General features: G+C 38.7%; 1 pseudogene; it reads left to right on the top strand.

Moving 5' to 3' along the window:
- The first annotated feature begins 995 nt into the window (after positions 1-995).
- LOC105088304 (elongation factor 1-delta-like) lies at positions 996-1,731 on the top strand (annotated as a pseudogene).
- Positions 1,732-20,622: the final 18,891 nt, after the last annotated feature.

Below are 20,622 nucleotides of genomic sequence, written 5' to 3' on the forward strand. Positions count from 1 at the left end.
CTGGTTTTCCCTCCCTCTCTCCCTCACTTCTTTCTTTCTTTCCTTCCTTCCTCTCTTCCTTCCTTTTCTTCTTTAAAGCTCAAGTACCGTTTCTCCTGATTCAAAAGCATCAATGGCTTTTTTAGACTCAGTAAGCACTGATTACCTGCCCTGGTACAGTCGAAGGCTCTATACAACTAGAAACATGAAATCGTCAATCTCCCTCTCCTATCACCCTTCTCCCTGACTTTCCCCAGGACTGATCACACTTGTCCTGTGAGTTAAGGAAAGCCTTCAGGAACTTTTTCATAGCAGTACTAAGTACAAAAGTGAAAACCATACTATCTTTACTATACCTAGACGTACGATAGTGTGAAAACATCAAGAGCCGTTAGCCCAGGAGTCTGAAGAGCTGGGTGTGAGTTCACATTCGGGTACTCAGACTGTAGAAAGAACAGATGCCCCTTGGACTAATCCCATGGCATTAAGCCACCTTTCCTAAGTCCATTGTACCCTAGGCGTCAACCTGCCCATCAGCCTGTCTCAAGCTTTATGTATTTCAAGTTTGCCTAGTGTTCTACAATTTACAAAATAGACTATTTGAGTCTCAAACCATTCATCCTGACAGGCAGAAGAAACATGCAGTATTGCCCCACTGTCCATAAGAGAAAACTGAGAGGTCATTTAATAACATTGAAATTAGAAGGAGGAGCATTTTAGTAATTAATCTTAAAAAGGCATAGGAAGACAAATGTCTAAGTTAAAATGATTCTGTGATATTATCAAATTTTCCTTCCTGTTTCCCTATTGAGGGAAAAGTACATGTTTTCTATTTGTAAAAGAGGGAAAGAGGTCCACAGAAGCAGGTGACTTGCCCGGACACTGCAGTGATTGTAATTGGGGTAGGTAAATTAAAATGATTTTGTTTGGTGATTAAAAGTATAAAACTTGCCTTACGCCTGCTGTCCCCAAGCCGCCAGGTTCTCTTGAGTTGTCGCATCCTCGGCTGCATGAAAATGGCCACAAACTTCCAAGTGCACAAGAAGATCTGGCTGGAGAAGTTCAAATACAGTGATAAAGAAGGGAAATGCTCTAAGTCGATGAACAGGCCTGGGGCTGGCTTCTCATGGCAGGAGCACAGCGCCAGCGTGATCCTCCTCAACATCGCCAGGGCCAGAGGAAGCATCCAGGAGCCCCTGGCTGGAGGCTGTCTCTGGGGCCTCTAACGAGCCCAGTGGAGACCACAGTGAGCTGGTCATCCAGATTGCCAGCCTGGAAGTGACGAACCAGAGCCTTCAAAGGGTGGTGCAGGACCAGAGGCAGGCTGTGTCCAAGCTGGAGGCCCAGCAGGGTCGCCCACGGCCCTGCAGACCCAGCGCGTGACCCCCCAGGCGCCAAGTGGAGCCCCCTACCGGGAAGGCGGCCACCGCCACAGAGGACGATGAGGGCCTCGATGTTGACCTGTTCCGCAGTGACGGAGAGAAGAAGGCCAAGAAGCCCACCTGGTGGCCAATTCCTCCATCCTCCTGAACATCAAGCCTTGGGATGACGAGCTGGACAGGGTCCAGCTGGATGGGCTGATCTTAGGAGGCCGGGGAGCGCCAGCTGGTGCCCATGGGCCATGACATCGGCAACCTGCAGATCGCGTATGTGGCAGAGGATGACAGGTTGGGGACCGACCTGCCGGAAGAGATCACCACGTCTGAGGAGCAGGTGCAGAGTGTCAACTTTCCTGCTCTCAATAAGAGCTGAACCCTGGGGAACATGTGAAGCCTTGCAGCCAATAAAGCCGGAGATGCCAAAAAAAAAAAAAAAAAAAAGGATAGGTATAAAACTTGACTTATTCAGCAATAAATGAAGTATCAGAACTGCGAATCAAACTATAAGAAACAACTTTGCCATAAGCCTTGCTTTGTTCTCTAATATTAAGGAAAAAAAAAAAGAATTAAACAATTGAATTTCTATCCAGTGGCTTTTTGGCTGAATCCTATTTCATAAGGTACATATTTCACCATCTTGCCAAGGGAATATTAAAAAGCAACAGGGAAAACACGGTTTGAGAGGTATGATATTTATGGGGCTCCGTGAGCCCTTGCCAGAGTCAGAGCAGTTTGACAAAGCTGAGGGCCTCCGTGTTGTTTATGGGCAAAGATAGTAAGTTTGACATGGATGTGTTACTGGGTTTAGCAGACAGATCACTCCTTAGAAGAAAATTGCACTTAGCATAATATGATTTGAATAAGAACGTCTGTGCCAGGCTGTATATTTTGCCCACACTCCACATGCAGTAATGCAGCCATCCCTCACTCTGAGTCCCCAGAATGCTTGGGGAGTATTTCAAAGAGAGGCACATACTTGAAAGAAAAGAACAGTTTGGACGGGAAACTGGTCTCTGGGTTTTCTATCCCGCTTTGGTTTTCATCTGTAGTCCGGCCTTAGGGAATTCGTGTCCCAGGATCTTTATTTCTCCATTTGTAGGAATTACTCAGAGGCAGATTTTGGCTTGATATGAGGAAGAAGGAAATGATTAGTAAATTTAGAATGGGAACTTTTCAATTTCTTACATTCATAATCTCTTGTTCATACCTTATTCTTCTTGCATTTCAACGTCTTCCTCTTCTCCTGATACGCTGATTACCCCAGGCACGCACTATTGTCACAGAAAATGACATGTAACAAATTATAACATAATGACTTCTTCCACTTTTGAAAGAGAGCAACATACAAATAAATCTGTTTTCTAATATCTCATGGAGAATTTTGCATCTATATGTCTAAGTGAGATTGGTTACCTTTTCTCTTTTGGAATCAACTTTACTACATTTTGCCAGGAAGATTTCTTCAGCTTCCCAAAGTGGCTTGGAGCAACTTCTGTCCCTTTTCCTGGCCTACAATAATTTAAAAAACATTGGGATCGTTTGTTCTCCAAAGGTTGAATTGACTCCAGCTGTGGAACCATCTGGTCCTGGTGCATTTCTTACACGAGCCATCTATAATCACTTTCAAGTCTTTTCTATAGTAATTGGTCTATTGAAGATTTACACATCTTCTTTTAACTCTTAATAATTTATATTTTACTAAACACATCACCCATTTTCCCAGGTTTTAAAAACATTTGCTCTAGAATTGCATGTAGCATTAACTTATATTTCCCCTACCGTGGTTTCTTTTTAATTTTATTATAAAGATTTTAAACATGCCTAAAAAGTTCCCCAAGCATACAATGAAAACCCACATAACCCCCAGCAATAGTTAGTTGCCCATTTTAAATTAGAGAAATCATGACCCTGCATCTCTAAATAACTCAGCATTTATTTCTAAACAGTAAAAACATTCTCTCATATAAGTGCAATGTCATTTAACCCACTGAACTCAATCTCTTAATAACGTCGATCAACCAGTTCATACTCGGATTTCTCCGGTTGTTCCCCCAAACACCTTTTCTCTATAGCTGATTTGCTCAGCCCAGAATTTAATCATAGAGGACACAACGATTTGGTTGTCATGTCTCTTAAGTCTTTGAAACCATTCTCCTCCTCCATTTTGACAATAACATTGACTTGTTTGAAGAGACTAATTCAGTTGTTCCACATGTTTTGTTTCTTCTTGCTGATGTTTACTTATTCTTTTTTTATCCAAATGCTTTTCTCAGTCTTAATCTTGAACTTGTTACTTTCTTCTTTTTTTTCCTTAATTAGGTTCTTGGGAGGATTATCTATTATGTTAGCTTCTTCAAGGAATTGGTTTTGGAATTTATTAGTTTGACTATGTTTTAATGTTTATTTTTTCATCAGTAGTGTGATACTGTCTTAATCAAGACAGGAATTCCAGATATTATAGAAGAAAAAAAATAGTAATATTTAAATACATGAAGACTTCACTCTTCATTATGGCAAAAGAAATATTAAAAAAGCCAAGAGGCAAATGATATCATTAGGTAAATATTTATACTAAAAATAAAAAAGAAAGGCAAATATCTCTAATATACAAACATCTTAACTGACAAAAAGAGCTCAAACAGGCAAATTCCTAAGAGAGAAACTCTGAATAAAAAGACAAGACAAGAAAAGAAAATCTATTCGAAATTTTTGCCCGTTTTAAATTGGTTTGTCAGTCTTTTATTGATTTTAAAATCTGATTTATATATTCTGGATATAAGTCCTTTGTCAAATGTATGTGTATATATAGTTTGTTGTTTTCATTATTGCACGTTGCCAAGAGTAATCAATCAGAAGTCATGGTATCATTTGCCATTTTCTTCATCTAGTTAAGAGATTGTTACACCAAATATACACTTAACAAATATCAAGTGATTATTTAAAAAAGATAAATAGGTGCCTCAGAAAGAAGCATATTAATACTTAGTCTATGCTTATAAAATTTTTCAAGGCATTAATTCCGTACCCTGATGAGGTGGGCAGAAGACAGTTGGAAAAAAAACATGTCTTTGGTGGATATAATTAGAATAAAGAAACTATTATTTCCAGGAACTTTTTCTTTTTAAAAAAATCTATCTAGCACTATCACTGCTTTTTCTCAGGCATGTGGTTTTGATGTGTACTTGCATTTGAACCAACCCATTTCCTGTGCAGATGCTCTGCTTTGCCTCTGCCCCTGATGCGGTAAAGAGAAGCGAAATAGAAATATAACAGCATTGCCCAGAGTTCAGCTTTTGAAAAGGGAGAAGGCGGAGGGGAAAAACCAGTGCAAACCGTGCGTGTATCTCCAAAGCCTGAAACAAAAATGGCAGACGGACTAGTCCTGAGGAGTCTATTCAAATGAAAGCCAGTGGGTTTGTGCTCTTCCCCAGAGGGTCATTAGAATGTATTAACACGACTAGATCAGGAGTTTTCATAGCTTTATCTCCTAGCAATTTCTCACGTGTAGACTTTCAAATGTACTTCTGTTCTGAGCTAATCATGAATATTATCCCCTTTCTCCTTGTTTGTTTATTTGCTAGAGGGACAAAAAGAAGAAAATAGCTATTGTCATAGAAAATTTTAAAAGCAATAGGAGAGTCATTAAGCAACTAGTCTAAAAAAATCCTAATAAAGTCAAAGTACTTTTTGTGTATTTGAATGGGTATCATCAAGTGCACAAAGCTTCAAACTCACTTTAACAAGAGGCTTTCCTAAAACTGGCCAAATACTCTATCTTCTATTAAAGAAATGCCTGGACGGGAGCTCCTTGAAAGCACCTGAATATGATTCTTGAAGTCCGATAACATATTTCATAAAGACACCAGGTTTTCACTACCCTGTTTTGCTTTCACCCATGCCAAGATTTACCCAACAGATGTTTATCAGTTCGATGAAATTTACTTGTGAAAGCCAAACCTGGTGGTTAATATGTAAATCTACTCAATAGGCCTTCATTCACCGTTGGATATGTGTTCTCTTGTTGGAGTCACGTTTTGGGCAGGGGTAGAGTCCTGATATGGTGAGAAAGTCAAGTGGTAAAAACCTCTGGGCTATCCTTGGGTGTAAGTGGATCAAGGCATTTCAGAGATGGTCAAAGTTGGAAGTGGTCACAGAAATGATCTCAGTCATGTTTGTCTTTGCTTTTTTAAGTTTTTGGTTTTGTTTACAGAAGGTGAAGTGAAAACTCAGATGCTAAGTGCTGTATCTCAGTTCGGCTACTGACAAAACTACTTGGTGGCGAAGGTACTATTACTACTCAGATATATTTCTAGTCCATTGTTTGTTCCAATACTGTACCATGTAGATGGAAACATGAAAGGGAGAAAAATCAGAAGCTACTGACATTAAATTAAATGCCATTCTTACGAAGTGTTCTAGAAATAAGCACAGAATCACTGGAGTCATGGTCCTACTTAATCAATTCCCTTTTCTGCCATTTTTTGCCTGGTGCATCTCAAATTTCAAGATTCAGAGGGGAAATAATCTTCTTTAGTACGTCTTTTCTCCCTCTCAATCTGTTAGATGTCTCTCCTATATGATCAAATAATACTTTCTGTATATTGCAGTTCTTTGTTCTCTTGTCCTCTCCTCTATTAATAATAACTGTTATCAATCACTGAGTACCTATTATGTGCCAGGCATTTTGCCAGGAACTTTAGGAAAGCTGTATTGAGTTCTTGAGAAACACTCCAAATTGGGAATAAGTATTCCTACTTTTATGGATGGGGAAACTGAGGTTCAGACAGGTTAAGCAGTTTGACCAAGGCCAGGCACTTAGTAAGCAGCAGAACCAGGATGGGAAATCCTGTTGCCATTCCTACATCATTTCTCTGTGCCATGCCGATTAATTCAGAGTCAGAGGACTGTGGTCAAGGGTACTGGACTTCTCTATTCGTTCATTCCACTCATCTTCTAGCCTCCGAGGTTGGAAAGCTAAAATCTACATTTTTCAGACTCTCTTGAATCTAGAATTCTGGGTATAATAGAAGGTGTGCCAGTTCGAAGCATGTGGATGAGATTCAGAAGGCGGTAATGACATGTGTGCTATCGTCTAACTGTTATGGGGACTGGGAACAAGAGAGTGGGGATATGAGTACAGAGAGGCAGACTCAAGCATCCAGCTTCCGGTCACCTGCTTAAGAGGCGGCTGTGGTGACAACTGTGGTAGCAGCCATGGGAGTTTCCTGACATCTGGATCACAGTTAGGATGTGTATCCGTAAACTTGGGCTTGATCGTCCAGAAGGGGCTCCTGAATTGAGGCTCAACTTGCCCTTCCAATGATTTTGTAAAACTTAATTCCTTATTACATTTCTTTCTGCATAAAATACCCAGAGTGACATAGTGGTATTTCCCATATCTATTGTCCCATAACAAACCACTCCAAAACTCTGTGGACTAAAACAGCAATGATTTGTTATTTATTGGGATCCTGGGGTTGGTTGGAATCAGCTGGGCAGCTCTTCTGACTTATCTGGTTAGCTGGGATGGTTCACGTGGCTGCATTCAGCCAGCTCTGCTGAGACTTCAACATCTGAGACAGCGTCACATGTCTTCTGCTTGGTTCATTTCCTTGTGGGCCCTCTTTCCAGATGGTATTTCATCACTAATTTGAGCAGGAAGTAAGAACAGAGAATGCTACCCAAGCTAGAAATGATATAGTTTTGTATCTAAGCAGGAGAAATACAAATGGCGGAAACCATAGAAAAACTGCAGGCCAACATGAATAGAAGGAAGGATTCACGTATAGGGAGTTCGGCCAGATTTCTCATTTTTTCCCATTATAATTCTGCAAAATGAATTTTGTGCTGCAAATATTTGTTTAGTATATAATATTTGAAGGAACCATTTTAGATGCTGGGTATAGAGAAGTTCTGCCCTTGAAGAAAGATATAACATGTTGCAATAGTATGATAACAATCCACATAGAGTGACACAGAGGAAGTCACAGCTCTGCTAGGCAGTCAGGAAACCAGTTTGGAAAGGTCACCCTTAAGGAAAGTCTTGAAGCCTGAGTAGGAGTTTGACAGGCGAATGGCACAGACTGATGAAAAAGTGTCTTGGCACAAACTTCTACTTCCAGTCATGGTGGGATGTGTAACTGAGAGTGAGGATAACTGAAAAATCAAAGTAAAATATGGGTTTGTGACTGTGTGACTGTGTGTATGTGTGAGAGAGTGTGTGTGTGTTATTTTATGATAGACAAAAAGTCAGTGAGGATACAGATTTAAACAGCATAATTAACAAAAGACCTACACATATGTAGAGATCATTGCATCTAACTATAAAATATGTATTTTTAATAGATAATCTTTTAAAGCAATTTTAGGTTCACAGCAAAATTGAGAAGTACAGAGTTCCCATTTACTCCCGTCCCCACAAACTCACAGCCTCTTCAACTGTCAACACCCTGCACCGCAATGGTTCATTTGTTACAACTGATGAGTCTACATTATAGTGTAAAACAGAATAGAATTTGTCAGATTGTCTGTTTCTTTTCTGAGTTTCCACAAACCGTGTCTTAAAGGAATTGGTCCGTTTCATCTAGGTTATCAAATTTGTGGACATAGAGCTGTGATTAGCAGTGATGTCTCCTCTTCCATTTCTGATATAGTACTTTGTGTCTTCTCTTTTTTTCTTGGTTAGCCTTGTTAGAGGCGCATCAATTTTATTATTTCCAAGAACCAGCTTTTGTTGTTTTATTTTCCTATTGATTTCCTGTTTTTAACATCATGATTTCTGTTCCTCTAATACTTATTATTTCTTTTCTTCTGCTTCTTTTTTTTTTTGAAGTATAGTCAGTTTACAATGTTGTGTCAATTTCTCATGTACAACACATTGCTTCAGTCATATATAAATATACGTATATTCATTTTCATATTCTTTTTCACCATAAGCTATTATAAGATATCAAATAGTTCCCTGTGCTATACAGTATAAACTTGTTTATCTATTTTATACGTACCAGTCAGCATCTGCAAATCTCAAACTCCCAATCAGTGTATCCCTTCCTGCCCCCTTCCCCCCTGGTAACCATAAATTTGTTTTCTATGTCTGTGAGTCTGTTTCTGTTTTATATTTGTCTTCTCTTCTGCTTCCTTTGGATTTAATTTGCTCTTCTTTTTCTAGTTTCCTAGGTGGAAGCTTAGATTATTGATTTTAGATCTTGCTTTTTTTCTAATGTATGTAACCACTGCTATAAATTTCCTTCTAAGCATTGCTTTAGCTGTACCACATGAATTTTGGTAAGTTTTATTTTATTTTATGCATTTAAAATATATGGGACATATATAAAAATGAACAGATACTTGGACAAAAAGGAATGCATAAAATATATCAAAGGATTAGAATCCTACAACATTTATTCCCTTTCACAGTATAAAAATAATACAATTCAATAGTAGGAATATAACTTTAAAATTTCCACATATTTTGAAATTAAGAAAAATACTTCTAAACAGTCTTAATGGTAAATAATCATAATGGAAATTAGAAAATAGACTGAACTGATCTACAACATGTATATCAAATATAAAATCTTGTGAGGTGTAGTTAGATCAGCACTTTGAAGAAAATTTATGTTTTTACTTATATTAATTAAAAAATTAAAAATTAACAGCATCCTTTACAAGACATTTTAAAAGCAATAGCAAAATGAACCCAAGAAAATAGAAAATAGGCAATAATAAAAGTGATGGCACAAATTAATGAAATAGAATAAAAACACACAAGAAAGAGGTTCAACAAAGCCCAAAATAGGTTTTTTTTTAAGGTGGACAATGTGATGTTTAATACACATTGTGAATACACACACACACACACACACACACATTGTGAAATAATTATGCAATCAAGCTAACTAACATATCCAACATCTCACATAGTCAGCTTCTTTTTTTGGGTGAAAACACTTGAGATTTACTCTCTTGGCAAATTTCAAGCATACAGGACATTATTATTAACCATGGCCATCATGCTATACCTTAGGTCTCCAGAATTTATCCACCTGATAACTGAACGTTTATACCCTTTGATCAGCATCTCCCCATTAGTCCCAGCTCCCAGCCCCTGGTAACCACCATTCTATTCTCTGTTACTATGAGTTTGACATTTGTATTTTACTTTTTTAATGGCATTTTCCTACTGATTTCTTTTTTATATATACAGTTTTAAAGGTTAATCTCCATTTACAGTTATTACAAAATATTGGCCATATTCTGCACATTGTACAATACATCCTTGAGCCTATCTTACATCCAATAGTTTGTACCTCTCACTCCCCAACCACTATATCCCCCCCTGGCCACTGGTAACCACTAGTTGTTCTTTATATCTGTGTTTGCTTCTTTTTTGTTATATTCACTACTTTGTTTTATTTTTTAGACTTCACATATAGGTGATATCATACATTATTTGTTTTTCTCTGTCTGACATATTTCACTTAGCATAATGCCTTCCAAATCCATCCATGTTGCCTCAAATGGCAAAATTTTGTTCTTTTTTATGTCTGAGTAGTATTCCATTGTGTATGAGTATATATATATATATATGTGTGTGTGTATAGATACTATATCTTCTTTATCCATTCATATGTTGATGGACACTTAGGTTGTTTCCATATCTTGGCAACTGTAAATAATACCAGTATGAACGTAGGGGTGCCTGTGTCTTTTTGCATTAGTGTTTATTTTGGGGGAATATATATCCAGGAGTGGGATTGCTGGGTCATATGGTAGTTCTATTTTCACTTTTTTGAGAAACCTCTACACTGTTTTTCACAGTGGCTGTAGCAATTTACATCAAAAAGAACACAAATATCAAATGTTGGCAACGATGTGGAGAAAAGGGACCCTTGTCCACTGTTGGTGGGAATGTAAATTGCTCACAGGCTCCTCCAAAAAGTTCATGTCATTTTTGCAGTCTCAGAATGATCACTCCCTTTTTGGGTCAGATTTCTGTCTCTAGTCCAGGGATCAGCTTTTCAATGTGGAGCAATTCCAGCCTCATTCCTCAACAGAATGATTGGAGCTTTTCTTCAAGGCCAGCCCCGAAAGGCTAAAAAAAGTATACACTCCCTGGGGCAGGAAGGGGGAAAAGGTCGCTTAGCAGCTAGAACAGGGTAGAAGTTTTTAATCCCAATAGCTTATGTTGCATGTCCTTACTAAGATATATGGTCCACTAGGCCTATTCATTATCTTCAATATGCTCTACGTTATTTTTCTTATTTCTGCAGCTCTTTTCAAAGTGATTTCCTTGGCTTGGAATTTTCTCTCTGCTTATCTCACTTCCAACCATCATCCAAATCGCAGCTCAAGTCATCTTTTCCTTTGATGCCTTCCCTGACCAGACCAACACACCCTGCTTATTTAGCAGCGGGGGAGGTTGCTGGGAGGTGTGTGTGCGCAGGCGTTGGAAGGGGTTGAGGGGGATAGAGGGGGAGGATGGGTAGTCCCCTTAGGACTGATTTTCTGAATCACTCCCACATTGAATAATTTTTGTCTCTTTGTGGCAGGAACAATGTCATTTCCCTTTGTTATCTTCCGCAGCATCTTTATATATCATTTTCATCCAATGTACATTCAAGAGGTAGTTACTGATATATATTGCCTTGGTCTGAATTTGATTACAATCATCTGCAAATATTTTACTTTGGAAACTTACTTTATGTATCTTAAAGGCCAATAAAATAACTTCTCTTAATATATGTGAATAAAAAGTCATATAATTTTCTAAAATAATGCCATTTGCAGCAACATGGATGGACCTGGAGATTGCCATTCTAAGTGAAGTAAGCCAGAAAGAGAAAGAAAAATACCATATGATATCACTTATATGTGGAATCTAAAAAAAGAGATAAACTTATTTGCAAAACAGAAACAGACTCACAGACATAGAAAACAAACTTACAGTTACTAGTGAGGGAAGGGGGTGGGAAGGGATAAATTGGGAATTCGAGATTTGTAGATACTAACTAATATATATATATATACATATGAAATAGATAAATAACAAATTCATACTGTAAAGCATGGAGAACTATATTCAATATCTTGTAGTAACTTATGGTGAAAAAAGAATATGAAAATGAATATATGTATGTTCATGTTTGACTGAAGCATTATGCTGTATGCCAGAAATTGACACATTGTAAACTGACTATAGTTTAATAAAAAGATATATATAAATAGATACAAAATAAATTTCTTCTGTATAGCACAGGGAGCTATATTCAGTAACTTGTAATAACCTTTAATGAAAAAGAATATGAAAACAAATATATGTGTATATATGCGTGACTGGGACATTAGGCTGTATAACAGAAATTGATGCATTGTAATTGATTATACTTCAATTAAAAAAAAAACAAAAGAAAACAAACAAAAACAGTCATATCATTCTCATTTATTATGATATAATAAGGTTGTAAATTATTAGAGAGAAAAACCCCTGTCTGGTACTTATATTGTTAATTTGATAGTCACAGTGCTGGATAATGATACTGTATTCTCTGTGTCATGCAATGTTTTGCTGACAATGTGTTTAATACCTACGCCCGATATTTCTGACTTTATCCTCCTTGTAATATTTAAAGAATGTAAATAAAATATTTTAAAATGTATTATTAAGATTGACATATTCTCAAGTGGGACCTATGACATTTGACACAGATTTCCCAACTATTTATGCAATAATTAATATCAGAAATAGGCATTCAACTTAGTGAACTCAGTGAACAAAAACAATATCATACATTCATTGTATCCATTCATTCAGCAGATGTTTAGTATGAGCCAGACAGTGTTAGGCATTGAAGATTAAAGATAAGTAAGATATATGTGCATCCTCCTCTCCTGGGACCTATGCTAGCTGAGAAAGAAAGACATCATGTAAGGAATTACACAACTGATTATTAGTTACAATTGTGAGAGGTCTGTCAAGAAGGGTTATTAAGTGTTAGGAGAGTGTGTCATAGTGGGACCTGCATTGGTCTCCTACGGAGTTCAAGGTGGCCTGTATCTTTTATTCTTTTTCTTGAGAGTTGGAAATCAGAGTTTGGCATCACCTTTGGAACAAACAAATGAAGCTGCAATCAACTGCAAAAATAGAGACATGGAAGAACACACTCTTGACTTTCAGAATTGTGTCATTTAAGAATGGTAGCTTATCACAGTTTAGGGCATGATTTAGATATTTTACCGATGTGTTTTAGAAGTAAAAATTAACAACAGTCTAAAATTGATAGTTCATTGATATTGATAGTATCTCTTTGTCAAGTACCAAAAATCAAGGATGGATATACAGAAAGGTGGTTTGGGAGCAGTCATCTGTTCTGACCCATTACTGCTTAGAATCCAACTGAGGCAGATACTGCTATCACATGAGGAAACATTTTCAAATATTTAGAACAACACGTCTCAAACATTTTATTACTTCTCCTCTATAGTCTATTTTGCTCACTGATATTCTAATGTTAACAACAGACAAAAATTTACAATGTTCAACGTTTGTTTTTAAGGAATTATTTGCCTCTCTGTCCAGCCAGGGGATTCATGACGTCTTTTGGTAACATACAAGGCATTTGATGGGCTCGTGAAGACTCTGGTGTTGTAAATCTCCAGATGGAGTAACAGTACGCCTTCAGAAAAAATGTATTTGGAGACCTTTATCTTTTTATGTCTCTTTATTTCCTGTGGCTGTTGTACCACAGACTTAATGTGGTTTCTAGTACTAGCTAAAAACAACACTCATGTCTCTTCTTTCAGTTTTAGAAGTCAGGTGTCCAAAGTCAGTTTTACTGGGAGGAAGTCAAGCTGTTGGCCCTGCATGGTCCAGTTTCTAGAGCTGTTTCTTGCTTTCCTTGGTCAGTGTCCTCTTCTTCCATCTTCAAGTCAGGCAACTTAGCGTCATCCAAGCTCTCTCTGATCCATCTTCACATCACTTTCTCCTCTTCCCTGTCTGTCTGAAACCTCCTTCTGCTTCTCCTAAGGACACCTGTGACGGCATTTGGGTCTCAGCCAGATAACCCAAAATAAATCATTTCATTTCAGTAATCTTTAATTTAATCACGTCTGCAAAGACAATTTTTGCCACATAAGGCAACATTCACAGGTCCCAGGGATTAGAACACGGGTAGGGTGAGGGGGGGGGCATTTTTCAGCCTATCACAACAGACCTCTTTTCTCACATGTGTTATGCTTATAGCTTTGGGAGAAGCCCAAACGCTTAGGTTTACTACCTCATTTGATAATATATGTTTATTTTTTCAAAATTTTCTTTTGTTTTACTGAACTCCCTAATAAAAAAGTTTCTTCTTGTCTCCACTTGGAGGAGGAGTAAGTTTGTTCACTCTTTTACCAGTTAAATAGCAGTGATAGTCACTAATCATGTCGTCATTTGTAAAGCGGAATTGACGGCTATGGTTTTCATAAGCTCTTATCAAAAAGCTACGGCAAGACCAAGTTCTGTATTTTTTCTTCTCACTGGGAAAGGTTTGATTCTTTTGTCAATTAGTAAATCTTATTTACCCATTAGCTTGAGAGTATTGGAAGAGCTGAATTAAGAATAAAGATAAAGTTGTTAAAATATCCATGCCAAACTTTCCAACACTAAAAAATTATGTCTATATTTTTAGAAGCAACTTTGATCCTGTCATTTTATAAATATCCTTGATGTTTCCAATCAAAACTCTCAACTAGCATGAAATCATTATCCTGTAGCAGGCAATCAGGAAGGCAGGTTGTACAGAACAGACTGTGATCTGGAACTTTTCAAAAAAACTGAGTAGATTTTCAATTCCCCGCCCCCGCCCCCAAATTGAGATGGATTCATTTAAGACACAGAAAATCCAACTCAAATGTGCAAAAATAATAAAGAGGATTTTTTGTTTGTTCATTTCAGACATGAAGGTTCAGACATAGAGCAGCTTCTATGTTTGATTAACTTAGTGACTCAAAGGTATTATCTAGGGTCCGGTTCCTGTCTGCTTCTCTGCATTGCCTTCTACACATTATCTTCCTTTTCTAGCCAAATTTAAGCTACCAAGATGACCCTGACACAACCTTGAGAATAGGTATATACAATTGTCTCTCTGGAGCTGGTTCAAAGCCAGATCTAGCACACCATCTGTTGAATTCGTGGACAAGAATTCAAGCACCTTTGAGTTTGTTCATCCTGATTCATGTAGGTCATTGGCCATTGAGTGATTTTTATCTGTGCTCTTATTTTAACTTTAAGAAGCAGTGGAAATTCTGGGCTATGGTAAGAGCGGAATTTCTTTCTTTCTTTTTTTTTTTTTCCAAGGAGTTCAGGGTTAGGTTCATTTTTGGACTACAATATTGACAGAAAATTTACATCAGAGATCCACTGATATTACTTCAAACTAACAGGCAGTTGGTTCTTAAATTCACACTGCACTGCCCAAAGGCATCTCTATGTCCAAACAGTGAATTTACACCAAAGGTTTGCAGCAATTCACTCCTGCTGTCTGTATCCGTTTTAGGGCTTTAAAACATTTCTGCCTTATCTTGGTATCTCCATTTTCCTATCCATTACTCAATTCCACTAATTTTGTTTTTCCATTCAGGAGTATGAGAGAAAGATAAACTAATCATCCAAGAGATAATCGATACATGTTTTGTGTTTAAGGTGAGGTATATTAGTTATTTATTGCTGTGTCAAAAATTTCCCCCAAACTGACTGGATTAAAACAGCACACATTCATCATCTCATGGTCTCCGTGAATCAGGGATCCGGGCTTAGCTCAGCTGGGTGCTGCAGACTCAGATTCTCTTACTCTTCTGCTATCAAAATGTAATAAGGACTGGGGTCTCTCAGCTGTATTGGGGGAGCATTTATGTCCAAGCTCACATGATTATTGGCAGGGTTCCATTTCTTGCAGGAAGTTGGGCAGAGTTCCTCGATGGTTTTTGATTTCTTGCTGCATGGGCCTTCCCTTTAAGACATCTTGCTTCATCAAAGTCAAAAAGGGAGTCTGCAAGCAAGATAGAAGCCACTGTCCTATGTTGTGTAATCATGGAAATGACATCTCATCATCTTTGGGGCATTGCATTGGCTAAAATCAAGTTACTAGGCCGACCGCACTCAAGGCAAGGGGATTACACAAAGCCCTCCCTGGCTGTCACAATTTGTTTCTTATTAACTCTTAGTAATCAACTTGTTTATTGCATTCATATCATGCAAAGAAGCTTATAAAGCATGCCAAATAACGGTAAGAGATCTAGGGACTATGGTTAGATTTTAGAGTAGACTTCCTGAGACCAAAAACTGGGACAAAAACTGTCATATTCACAGAATTTTATATTGTAGCTCTCCTTCCTTGCAAAAGTATATATTTAATCCTTAAGGGTAGGAAAAAGTAGGAAAAGGCAGAGATGAAACTTTTATTGCAACTACGCCCAGGAGAGCATGGAAACTGGTTTTCCCCATCACTGTGGCCGCTGAAATCTACAGAATAGGACTGGCCATGTGGCGAGCCTTTCTGAACCCTGCCTGTCCCGCACTCACATTCTCAGTTTCCCCTTCTGTCTGTCTCTCTCACAGTTGGATGAAGAAGGCGGGTTTTGTACTCATTGGCACAATTTCTGGAATTATCCAAAACCAAGGCATTGGAAACGTCTCCTGCTCTTGGGTTCCAAGCTTCTTGGCACTAGTCAACTTGTCCTAAAGAATTCTTGTAGGAAAATACACTCAGGCAGTATTAATGCCTTTCCCAAATATCTTTAAAATATGTTCAGAAACCATCTCAGAGAAACAAACAAGCCAAAGTATAAGCTTGTAACGGCAAAGTCAACCGTTTTGGAAGACAGATAGCTTTGGTTTTATTCCTCAGGTATATTTACAGGCACTGGAAGGAGAATTTCAAAGGGGTTATGGTTACAGTATTTAATCAAGGACAAAGGGGACTTGCAGTGTCCAAAGTCTTCCTCCCCCAGGATAAAAGCCCTGCTTCTTACTAAATGTGTGGCTCTGAAAAAGTGACTTCATGTCTCTCAACTTCAAGTCCCCTCCTCACCTGGTTTTCAAAATGAAAATGCAAACTTTCACCATGGTTGTGTGGTTCCAGTGATTTTAAATCCTCAAGAGCACCTAACACAGTGCTTTCTGAATTCTGTTTCTCATCCCTGCGGGGTATATTGAAATTCACGGAGGGACACACCCCTTATGGAATTCTTCAGTATCGCGTTGTTGGATGCGCTTTCTCTCTCCCTTCACGGCACTCTCCTTGGGGAAGGATGATGGTAAACGTGAAATGCTCGCAGGAGATGGAGGCGGGAGCCAGGCCCGCGAGAAGCCAGCGTGGCCTGACTCAGCTGATTGGCTAACGCGGAGAGACTTGAATCAGCAAAGCTGTCAACAAAATATTTATATCAGAGATGGGAAAGATTTTAGAGAAAAAAGTAGTTTACTCTAGACTTGGAAGGAGGGGAGGAGAGACATAGAAACTTCCATTTGTCTTGTCCACAATCTACCTGCTGCCAAGAAAGCAAAATATACCTGGGGATGAATCACAGGTCAAGAGATTGAAAGGATTGGAACACTGTGAGGTGCACGCGCATGGTAGCGGGTGATTGATACTGTGAACTTTTGGACTGTGGGTGGTTTGGAAGCTTTCGATCTTTTGAACTGCTGGTACCCTCCAGGTTTCTGATTTCTGCATTTGTGCCTCTTCCTTTTGTGGGGTGGGAGGGAGATTTTGCCTGAGTGACAACAGTGCGTCTAGAAAGTGAAAGCTATGAGGGTTGGGTCCTAGAAAACCATTGGCAGCTGGATATTTGGGGCTGTCTCTAGGCTCAGCAAACAGAGCTCGGGGGGCTTTCGGATTGCTGCCTTTGGGGTGCTGCTCACCTCTGCAGGCTAGGAGAGGAAGCAGGGCTGTGGGAGGACTCTTGGTACAAGAAAAAGGAACTTCTGTTCCTTTGACTGGGGGTTCCTTTGTAAAGAATTAAGGAATCCCCATGGTCATTTATGAATGCTATTCCAAATTAGCATGTTAAAATTCATTTACTAAGCTTTGTTTCTCTTTTCTTCATTCATTAGCGATTTACTGATTTATTAGCTTTTGGGGTATAGTTTTTTTTAAGTATCAAGTCTTAGAAGCAGAGAACAAGAAAAACTACAATTCTGAAAGTTAAAAGGAAGCCTGCTGAGATTTTCCAACCTAAAGTAAATAATGCTGCCTAATTTGTAAGAAGCTGTTGCTTCCCTAATGGAGGCCTCCAGTGCCAAATTTCCATGTAAGATGCAATTAGACTCAGAGAATTATTAAGGAAGAGATTGCTGTGAGAACTTACAACTCATCCTAATGAGTGATTTGTGGTCCAGTTTTGTTAACGCCTTTCAAGCTTTAATATAGCTCTTTCCAAATATGAAGTGGTCTTGGCAAAAACTGTGAGCGATGAGTTATTTCATGCAGGTAGGAGAATAGTGCTCCTTTATCAAACTGAGAAGCAAAGAAGACAAGGTGAAGAGGCAGGTTCTCTGACCCTGTTGGCTCCGCTCAAGTTTCCTTGCCTGTCTGATAAGATCAGACCAACTGTCTCCAAATCAGAGGGCTCCGTGGTGGATTTGGAAGGTGAATGAGTGAAGTTAGATTTGATGGAGACTGTGGGCAATGGGTGATTGACTACCCCTTCAGTGGTAGATTGGGTTACTGCCTCTAATTAGTTAATGTTCCCCCTGCTCCCACCCGTGATGTGATTTTAAAGTTCCCTCCATTAAAGGGGCAGTGCACATTTTCCCATTCCTTTGACGTTAGTTTAGCCACGTGACTTGCTTTGCCCACTTGAAGGAGACAGATGTGAAGGTGTGCTAGCTGCGAACCTAGATGTTCAGAGAGCTCATGTGTTCCCCTGGCTTTTTTCCATTTCTGTCACTACCTTGAGAAGAGGCTGCCCCGCTGGTGTGCTGAGACTAGGGGGAGAATGAGTGACAAGTGGAGACAAGCCAAGCCACCCCAGATGAACCCAGCCTAGATCAGCTGAACCCAGCTGACCCTCAGACATGGGAGCCAAACAAATGCTTGTTGTTGTTTGCTGCTGAGCTTGTGAGGTTATTTATTCCGCAGCCTAGAAGTCATTTGTGCTGTTTCTCTGGATAAACGTCCTTTTTGGCAACACGAGGGTGTTAGGATTGCCTCCAGGGCGGGAAGGAGCAGTAACCGAGGGAAGGAAGAGGGGGTCTGATGCCACAACACTTATCCCTCCTAAAAAGGTAGCCGCCCCTCCGTTCCAGCCAGAAGAGATTGTGCAGGACTGTGTGGCCTCATCTACCTATTTTTTTCAAAAGAAGCTAGAAATCCAGATGTTTTACATGGAATCTCCAAAATGTTAAGTTTCAGAACTAGTTAAAAATGTGTAGAGCTCTGTACTGGCAGCAGACATGTAAGTGTCAACCTTGACAATCTCTGGATTAGAGTCTAATAGTGACCACAGTCTAACAGTCCAGGCGTTGCTGGTCTGCTGTGTGCTCCAGCTTAGCCTAGGTGTGCTTGCTTTATAATAAACTTGGCACAGTTTTAATGTGAAAGTCATAAAGCATGCTTCTTTTGTTACTGGTGGAAACTCTTACAAATATAGCCACAGCATAAAAGCTAAAGACAACAAATGGAAAACCAGACCAAAAAAAAAAAAAAAAAAAAAACTCCAAATACCTAAAATCTTTAATTACTTCAAAAGCTTAAAAATAACAGATCAACCGAGTTATATGCAGAAACTGACTTCTGATTATTTTACTTTTTTTTGCACCTTTAAAATCTATTCTTGTTTTCCAGGATGCAAAATTTTAAGATGCTCTATTGTTGTTACATTAAGCAAGCTAAGGTCTACTTCTGAAATGTAATATGTGTCTATCAGAGGAGGATAGAATTGTTAATTCCTTTTAATGACTTTTTTTTAATGAATTAGCCATCAACTGGAAAAAATGGACTGGCATCTCTGTTAAAGGAAAGGAAACCAGGAAGCCTTCATTTAAATCTTCATTAGCTACTGATTAGGCCAGCAAGAGGGCTTCAATCTCCGGATTTCCTCGATCGTGGATTATAAACCAGGGATAATTAAATGGGAGGAACATAACCTCCTTATAGGGTTTTCGATTGGATTAATGATTAGACATGACTTGCCAGATATGGACTATGAGTGTGTGTGTCAATTTAATTTAAATAAAATTTACTCATTGCATATCGGATACAGGGCACAGCACTGCACAAAATGTGGAGGAAGCAATTCTTGCTCTGAAATAATGTACGATTAAATGAAGACCAAATAGAGAAGGCAGCACCTGGGGAGATTTCGTTTTATATTTAGAATGAAAGTTAAGGTCCATTAGTTATTATTGCTTCATACCTATTATACTTGGAGAAGCTTCTCTCTCTGTTATGTCCTCTGTGTTCCTTTCCATTGATGGTTTTTAGGATTCCTTAACCAAAAAAAAAAAAAAAAAAAAAAAAGGGAGGCAGAGGTTAATACTTGTTGAGTACCAAGAATGTGCTAGATTAATTTGTTTAATCTGTACAACCACCCTGTGCAGTAAAGCTTTTATTCCCATTGTACAGAATGAGGAAAATGAGGCTCAGGAGGTCCAGTAAATCTGCGGAGACATCACTTCCTCACTGAAGCCTTCCTTGATTGCCAGACTGTGAGCACCTTAAACCCATTGCATGCTTCTTTCCTGTAGTTACAACATTTTACAGTGGAAGTTGCTTGCTTTCTGCCTCTCCTGTAGGACTCCTTCATGAAATCTTGGAAGCTAGTGTTTGGCATAGAATGTTATCCAGTAAATGTGTGTGAAATGTTTATGTTTAGTCAAGGTCATCCAACCTGTAAGTGGAAGAAACAGGAGCATAGAATCAAGGTTTTCCTAAAAACGAATCCCCTGCACATCCACTGCACTGCCACTTTGGAAGGTTAAGAATTGGGAAATACTTTATAGGATTTTTCTTCAGGAGACCAATGGGATTGTGTCAAACTAAAAAGCTTCTGCACAGTAAAAGCACACAATGAACGAAGTGTTGAGGTGGAATCAGAGAAAATATTTGCAGACATTGTATCTGATAAGGGGTTATATCCAAAATACGTGAGGAACTCAAACTACTGAATATCAGGAAAACAAATAATCTGATTTAAAAATGGGCAAGGGACCTGAACAGACATTTCTCAAAAGAAGACATACAAATAGCCAACAGATATATGAAGAAATGCTCAACATCAC

The sequence above is a fragment of the Camelus dromedarius genome, chromosome 4 (genome assembly GCF_036321535.1).
Source record: "Camelus dromedarius isolate mCamDro1 chromosome 4, mCamDro1.pat, whole genome shotgun sequence".
NCBI classification, from domain to species: domain Eukaryota; kingdom Metazoa; phylum Chordata; class Mammalia; order Artiodactyla; family Camelidae; genus Camelus; species Camelus dromedarius.